Genomic DNA, 6864 nt, shown 5'->3' on the forward strand with positions numbered 1-6864 from the left:
CTCTTTTAAAGTCATTGCTACTCATGGTAAAATGATACAAAGTAGAAATCTAAAAGTTGCCTTCTTCTGCTCTCTACCAGTGATAACTCCTGGCTGCAGTTTCTTGGATATAAGTTTTAAAATTTCCTAGCTATGTGGAAACAAATATGTGTGCATATATTTTATACAAATTGTTCTATGGTATTTATAATTTTCTATAACTTGCTCCTCTCACCAGACAATATATTTTGTGTGTGTCTCCATATCAGCATATCTTTGTACTGACCACATCATATTTCTCCTCTGCATCACTATATGACATTATTTAAAGAAATTTCTTCTTAATGGACATGTCAGTTTTGGAGATTTTTTTTCTGCATCAAAAATTTTATAGTTAGTATCATATAAGTGTGTATCTTGGAACACTTTTGCCGGAATGAAATGGAATTGCTAACGTGAAGGGTATATACATTTTAATTTAGATAGATACTTACAAAATTATCTTTCAAAAATTTTGTTCCAACTAATGATATCATTAATAAATAATGAATGAGAGGGTTGCTTTTCCTTACTAGCACTGGGTTTTTTCAAGTTCTGCAGTCATTATTCATCTGATTGGTGAAAATGGCATCTCCTTTTAACTTCATTTTAAAATAGTCATGTTGATATTTTTTTCTTATGAATAGCTTGTTATGGGTATCATTTTTTCTTGCCAAGCCTTTTTAAAAGAGTAAACTCTGTTTTCTCATTTATACTTGCATTCTGTTTTTTGAGACTGTTGCATTTATGATGATTAGACATGGCTTTTCAGATACCAATAGAGTATAATATGAAAACAGAAAACCAAAGACCAGCTTTAAAAAAATTATTCCTTTATTTCATTATATTTGTTATGTGGCATTTGACTATGATAATCATTATTATATTTTTTAAGGTACATCAGTCACAAGGAACTACAAACCCATCATCCACTGTATCTCACTGCTTTTATATGTTCGTAGAGTCTTGTAACGTTTTGACAAATAACTTTTGTCAGAAGTATCATTTAAATGAAATTCTACAATCTATGTGCTGTTAGTTTTTCATGAGAAGCCCAATCATTGGTATTGGTATGGAGGGGAAAGAGCAAGCTAATTCTAGTTTAGCAATATGTAAGCTGTTGACTTTGGATAAGTTACCCTCTCTGAGTTTGTTTCCCCAATTATAAAATGTAAAAAGGTTAACCGTTGAGAAGACTAGAGAAAATAAACAAAAGTCAGTGAGTACAGTGTTTGTTACAAAAGTGTAAGGTGCTCAATATATGGCAATGATTATTTATTTGAAATACTTTTCAAAATTTTTCCTCTATTAGATGATTTAAAGTTTACATTTGGAATATAAAATGGGCTTAATATTTTCATTTTGAGGGATAGGATATTAAATAAAATGTATGAGTTTAATTATAATGAGTTTAATTTGACTAAGAACTACAAATTTCTAATCCAAGCACAACATGCTCTATTTTATTTATGTACTATATTAAAATGTATGTATAATTATCATTAAAAAATTAGTACTCTGGAGGGTCTTTGTCTTATGATTGTTATACTATATCTATAATTGGAATTATCCACCAATCACTTATTTGGTTTCTAACATTTCAATACAGAATACATTTAATTATAAACCTTAAAGTAATACGCAGACATATAATTTCTCTTGAAATATATGTCTTTTCCTATCCCAATTTGCTAATCCTAAATAACATTTAAGGACAAGAATGGGCTTGGGCCAACAATATATAATTATGTAATTTTTAGGTATAAATCATTACAAATGATTTTATTTTTCTCTGCTAGGTTTTAATGAAGACTAGAGGTTTTGAAGAAATTAAGAAATTTCTGAGTTTAATATTTATAATTGTGCTTATTATTATGTAAAATAACAATTTTGTAAAAGTGGAAAAAACCAATAAGACCGTAACATTTAGTATACAATGTTTTTGAGAGTTGAGCAGCCAAAAAAATATATATGTTTTGTATCCTGTAAAAAACCTTAGTTCCTGAATAGTGAGAGTCAACTTCAGTAACTAATAATTTTAGTGATGTTCTGTTCCTATGTGCTGCTGGAAATTAGTCTGGCTGAAATTGCCAATAAAAGTTTAAAACATTGTGCTACTTTAGAATTCTTCATACATAAAAAGAGATTTTGTTTATTATACAACATTTACATTATGTACTTTACATACAATTTCCAATTGAAGTTTTTTTTTTCCTCCAAGATAAAGTAATTAAGCCTTAGATTAAGCGACTTGCCCTGGGTCAACACAGTCAGTAAGTCTTACAGACAGAAAGAAGATTGGTTGGATGACCTTGACTCCCAAGCCTGTGCATTCCACCATTACACAATACTGCCCCCAGAAGTGCATGGGGTGACATACCATCTTAGCACAAAGTAACTTCAAACTAGTACCTATTCTTTCTTTTCACTCCAGGCTCCAGAACAGCATCTGACCATGGTTATGTGTGCACTATGAAGAATTTTTCTGAGTGCTAGACCACAGGGGACAGGTGATCAAAGGGCATTTATTAATTTTATACATACTTTTACAATGGCTTTAGTCAATAAAAGGAGAAACTGCAATTGAAGAAAGAAGCAGCTTAGATTAGAAATTTGCATCATCCTATAATTTCCTGGGCTGCATTTTGGACACAATGAAACACTATGAATTTAGGACAGCAAGGGTAAGATAATGTTGCTTCTTCAACAATTACATTTCTGTGTCCTTAAAGCATTTTGATTTCAGCGGACAAAAGTGGTAACTAGTCACAAGCTAGTCTTCCATTTTGTCTCCAGCAGAAATTCAGTAAACTTATCCTTCAGATAAAAAGTCAGGTATTACAATGCCAAAAACAGAATATATGAGTAATGTTGCTTGTTTGTGATTGTTGTGTAGGTTCTGTGTCTTTGAAAGATAATTTAAAAAAATTTTGCTTGCTTATAAAAAGTGACTTTTCTTTTTCTACAAGTAAAAACTTGAATTTTGTGGGCTTTGTGGCAGTGAGGGAAACGGTGGAGTAGGAAATTAAGTAAAAATATTTTTCCTATTATGTATTCTTAGTAGATATACTGAATAATGTTTTCAAATGTAGACTCCACTATAGTATTTTTGAAACACCATCATAGTGTATGTGTTTGTATGTGTGTGTTTATGTTTTTGTGAGAGACAGACAGAGACAGAGACAGAGAGACTGAGAGATGGAGAGAGTGTGAAAGCCTGTAAGGGATGGCTGAGGTAGAAGGCAGATGTGGAACTTGGTGGGCAATGGGAGTTGAGGCTGGAAAGGTATCAGATACGAAGAGTAATACTAAGGAAATGGCAGTTAATCCTTTAGGAAGGATTGAAATGATCAGATTTGTATTTTAAATCTTCAGAGAAGATGCACCGGGAGAAATTGGATTTTTGAACCTGAAGGTAGAAAAATCAGTTAGAAAGCTGTTGCCATTATGTAGACCATGAAATCTTGAACTAGGGAATTCTTAGGGATAGAGAGGACAGGAGAGAATTAGAAACCAATGACTGGCTGATTGGATATGGGATGGTCAAGGAAAAGCAAGGAATCTAATCTGACACCAGGTTTCTTGCCAGGGCCATGTCATCAAGTCCTGAGGAAGTGGCATAGGTGGAGGAGCCAGTTTGGGAGGATTCGTTTTGATCATGTTGCATTTGGGGTGCCTGTGGGGTACAGGGACAGCTTTTTTTTTTTTTAAAATATCTCTGTGATTTAGAAGCTCAAGGGAGAGCTGAGGGCTATCTTTTTAACAATGGATAATAACAGAGAGACCAAGGATGTCTAATATTTTGATAACATGGTCTTTAAAGCCAGACTACCTGATTTGGAGTTCAAGGCCCATCATTTACTAGCTATGTGAGTGTGGGCAAGTCACATAACTTCTCAGTGCCTTCATTTTCTCATGTGCTGAGAATGAAATGAGTTGATGTTCATAAAGGTTTTAGGTCAGTACAGGTACAGTAAACACCGTAGGCTTGTTTATTGTTATTTTTATTTTAGCTTTTATTTATTGAATACTTTCCTGAGCCAAGCCTGTGCTAAGGACTTATAGGCATTTTCTGATGTAATCTTCATAGTATCCTGTGATGGTTACACAGTTATTATCTGAAGAAGCTAAGACCTTAGTCTGACCAACTTTCCTAAAGTAATCTACTGGAAAATAAGGGGAAAAGCCCAGGATGCAAGCTCAGGTTTTAAGAAAGCAGGTACCTAATTCCACTTAGATGATATCTGAAATCCTGAAAATGGAGGAATCCACCCAGTGGGAGTGTATGAAGGGCAAGGAGTCAGGGATCACCGATGTCCTTAAAGGGTGGGGACTAGGGCAGAGAAAAGCAACTAAAAGTGTTGAGTGGAAGATGCAGAAGGAGAAGCAGTGCTGCAAAGTCAATTGATCTGTGACCTAGTCAGATAAGGGTTTCCTTTCCTGTCTGCCCTTATAGGCTTTTATCTTCCATTACTCCTAACATTGAGATTTTATATCTGTGAAAAATAATTTTCCTACACTTCTCTATGTAAAAATAAAAAAATAAACTACCAGACACATGAATCTTGAATCCTACACCAGAAGCATCACAATATCTAATAGGTTTAACATACGATGAAGGCACTTAAAACTCAGAACCCTGGAGCTGCCCATCTATTTCTGATCCTAAGAGCTTTCTCCTTTCCCTAGGCCGTGGTCATAGGGATTAATAAATCATATCTACTTCTGTGTACAGCTTAGTGTTTCCTTTAGGGTCCCTTAGCCTGGATTCTCTCTCTTTGCCTAGGATCCCCTGAGATTTATTCTGTATATCTGTATTAGTTTGCTAGGGATGCTGTGACAATACCACAGACTGAGTGGCCTAAACCAGTGGTCCCCAACCTTTTTGACATAAGAGACCAGTTTCATGGAAGACAATTTTTCCATGGACCAGGGAAGTATGGGGTGGGGGAGGGAGGTGGAGCTCAGGCAGTGATGAGAGCGATGGGGAGTGGCTGTAAATATAGATGAAGCTTGCCTGCCACTCACCTCCTGCTGTGCAGCCTGGTTCCTAGTTTCATGGAAGAAAATTTTTCCATGGATGTGGTAGAGAGGCTGTGGAGGGGGGGGAGAGAGGCGGAGCTAAGGCGGTGATGGGTAGCTGGGTTCCTAACAGCCCATGGACAGGTACCGCGCTGCAGTCTGGGGGTTGGGCACCACAGTCCTAAACAACAGAAGCGAATTTTCTCAAAATTCTAGTGGCTGGAAGTCTGGTATCAAGGTATTGGCAGAATTGGTTCCTTCTGAGGCCCATGTCATCACTAGATCTAAACTACTGGGGTTTAAAAAGCTAAACATATAAATTTGGAGGGGACACAATTCAGTGCATAACAATATAGTGAATGTGGAAAAACCACACACACACACACACATAGTGCTTGTTTCTATTCTTTCACCAAACACAATTATCCACATAGAAGAAAACTTCCAAAAAAAACAATGTGGTGGGGTGGGGTTTCTCCCCAACACCAAATGAGCATTCTGATCTGCACTGGACATAAGCTGGATGTCCTCTAATTCAATTCCCACATTACCTGCCTGGAGAATGAGGGCTCAATCCCCCAAACTACTTCCACTTTAGACATCTCCTATCACAAGTCTGGGCCTCTGGACATTCTGACCAACTGGCTTCAAGTTGGGGTTCCCATAATTCCCTCTTCGCGTTTTATTAATTTGAGGGAGTGTGTCAAAAAACTAAGGAGAACAAATTTACTGGTTTATTATAAAGGATATTACAAAGAATAGGGATGAAGAGATGCATATGGTGAGGTATGGGGAAGGGGTATGGAGCTCGCTTACCCTCTCTAGGCACACCACCCTCCAGACCTCCACCTGTCTCCTTCTTACGGAGACTTCATTAGATAGGCATGACTAGCAATTATGTAGAAATGTGATTAGGTTAGAAGCGTGTGATCTAAACCCAGCAGAGCCTTTTTGTTCAGATACTTCTTGGCCTCTCTGTGCAGCATTACTTTCTCCAGGATATGGGGCAGGACCTACTCTGGGATGAGGGTCTCATGCTCCACATTCAGATTAGAGTTTTGCCTTGTGCAGGTGAAAGGAGGGAAAGAGAGAGAGACAGAGATTCTGTGTAATGTCACAAGGGCTATGGAGAGTTGTGAGCCAGGAAACATGGATGAAAACCATTATGTATTTATATCATGATATTGAAAATATCAATACCCCAATGATGTTTATTTTAATTGTTAAAGATGTTGATGGATCTATTATAGAACTACACTACAAACAAAGAAACATATTCTACCCCACCAGTTTGTGGGATCAATTGAAAAAAATAAATTTTTATTCTACATTCTCCCAGTCAGATCTTCCTTCTCCAATGCACAAGATATTAAGAGTCTTTCTTTCTTCCCTTGATTAAGAATAAAGATTTGAACTCAGCATTTAAATTATAATTCACATATATTTCTGTTTATTCAGCCAACCTTGTATCTTGTGGTCAGTATCTCTTACCAAATGGGAAAACCATGACCACCATGACCAAGATTGTTGGGTATTACTTGTAGTCACTCTCCTAGATGCTGTGGGGAGAAGGCAGATTACAAAGATGTCCATTCCCTCAAGATAGTCATATCTTCATGTTATTGTTCTGAATGGGAATCTGATGAAAGATAAGTATGGCTTTTCCTCCTGAAGATATTTATATAAGTTTATAAGCAAAATTTTGTATGTAGCTTATTTTATTGCATTGGATCAAAATACTTTCTATAAAGAATTATGTCTTTTCCATCAATTTTTGCATTCAAAGTTAATTTCCAGCAGTATTTTTAAAAATAAGGAGAAGGG

The sequence above is a fragment of the Microcebus murinus genome, chromosome 9 (genome assembly GCF_040939455.1).
Source record: "Microcebus murinus isolate Inina chromosome 9, M.murinus_Inina_mat1.0, whole genome shotgun sequence".
NCBI lineage: Eukaryota > Metazoa > Chordata > Mammalia > Primates > Cheirogaleidae > Microcebus > Microcebus murinus.